The following is a 1,772-nucleotide window of genomic DNA, read 5'->3' as shown; positions in this document are numbered from 1 at the left end:
CATAGTCATTCTACCATGGAGTAAAACATCAGAGTTCATTCCTCCCCTGTAAATGTATCTGTGCACCCATTGCTAATCCCTGCCCATGTTCTCTCCTCCACCCACCCTGTGATGACCACTATTGTACTTTCACCTTTAGGTAGATACATTTTTCAGTGCCCAGATGAATAAATTCATGCAGTGTTTTTCTTTCTTTACCTGTTTCATTTCATTAACCTGTCTCAGTTCAGCTATGTTGCTGGAAATTATGCGATGTCATAAATTTTGAGGGCTGAAAAGTATACCATTGTGTGTATGTACTGGAGATTCTTCATACCTTTAATCTTCTGATGAACAGATAGTTTGATTCCAGTTTTTGGTTATTGTCTATAGTGGATCAAGAAACAGGAAAAATTTATCTCTAGTATACTAATTTCATTTGCTTTAAATGTATACTCACTGGTGGGATTATTACATTAAATGAGAGCTGCATGTTTAATTTTTTCAGAAATCTTTTCCTATTTTTCATAATATATATACTAATTAAAATTCTATCCAACAGTGTAGTATATTAGAGTATCCCTTTTTCCCAGCCCTCACTAGCTACTGCAAAAAAAGAAAGAAAGAGAGAGAGAGAAAGAAAGAGAGAGGGAGAAAGAAAGAAGAAAGAGAAAGAAAGAAAGAAGAAAGAGAAAGAAAGAAAAGAAAGAAAGAAGAAATAAAGAAAAAGAAAGAAAGAAAGAAAAAGAAAGAGAGAAAAGCAAGCCCTTTTTTTTGAAACATTCATTCCATTTGAGTGAAATAACACCTGAGTGTGGTTTCCATCTACATTTTCAAGATGACTAGTGATGTTGAAAACCTACTCTTTTACCTGTTAGTAAATATTTGTATCTTCTTTTTCAAAATGACAATTCAGGTTCTTTGCCCAATTTTTGTTAGATTATTTGGTTTTGTGTGTTTTTCTACTTAGTAGTGTTGGTTTCTGGAAAATGTTTGATACAAAAGTTCTTCCCATGTGGAATCTTTATCATGTTCTCTCAGGTTGTGAGATGCCTTCTATTTTGCTTCATTGTTTCACTTCCAGTGAAGAAGCTTTTCAGTATTTTGTGTTCCCACATTAGTTTTTTTATTTCTCTTAGCAGTGATCTTGTGTTCAACCAAAAGAAAAAGTAATTTTGACCCGTTCTCTCGGCAAGGAAGGTTTTTTTATCTTTTATTTTATTTTATTTTTTTCATTTTTGCAACCTGTGAGCATAGACTGAGATTTCCCTAAACTAATGCTCACCCTATGTTTTTCTGTTGGAGCTTTATGCTTTAAGGTCTTTTTATATGAATATCTTCAGTTTGTTTTGAGTTGATTTTTGTGCATTTTGTAACATACAGTGTATTTTCTTTCTTTTTGGACTTTTGGTCTTTTTAAAATCATTTATTATACAGACATGGAATCCTCCATTTTGTGTCTTTGTTGTCCTCTGAGAATATTTTGACTGTAAATTTTCATTCATTTCTTAGCTGGCTAATTTTGTCAGTGGCACATTAGCCTCTTTCTATGCCACATAGAATGACTAAAAAGAAGACAAAAACCCTGATATGTAGACTCCCATGATGATATTGATATGAAAACTAAAAAAATACTGAAGTGTGTGCATTATGAGTCCATCTATAATGGTGAATTGTGGTAAATAAAATACACTTCAAAAGATGCTATTGAAACAACAGTGATTGAACACGAACCTAGCACCCTTCCAACAACTGGCTAAACCCAAACAGAGGATTACTGTGTGGATACATCC

Source organism: Cebus imitator, unplaced genomic scaffold (genome assembly GCF_001604975.1).
Source record: "Cebus imitator isolate Cc_AM_T3 unplaced genomic scaffold, Cebus_imitator-1.0 Scaffold880, whole genome shotgun sequence".
Taxonomy (NCBI): domain Eukaryota; kingdom Metazoa; phylum Chordata; class Mammalia; order Primates; family Cebidae; genus Cebus; species Cebus imitator.
Note: the sequence above shows the minus strand (reverse complement) of the source record.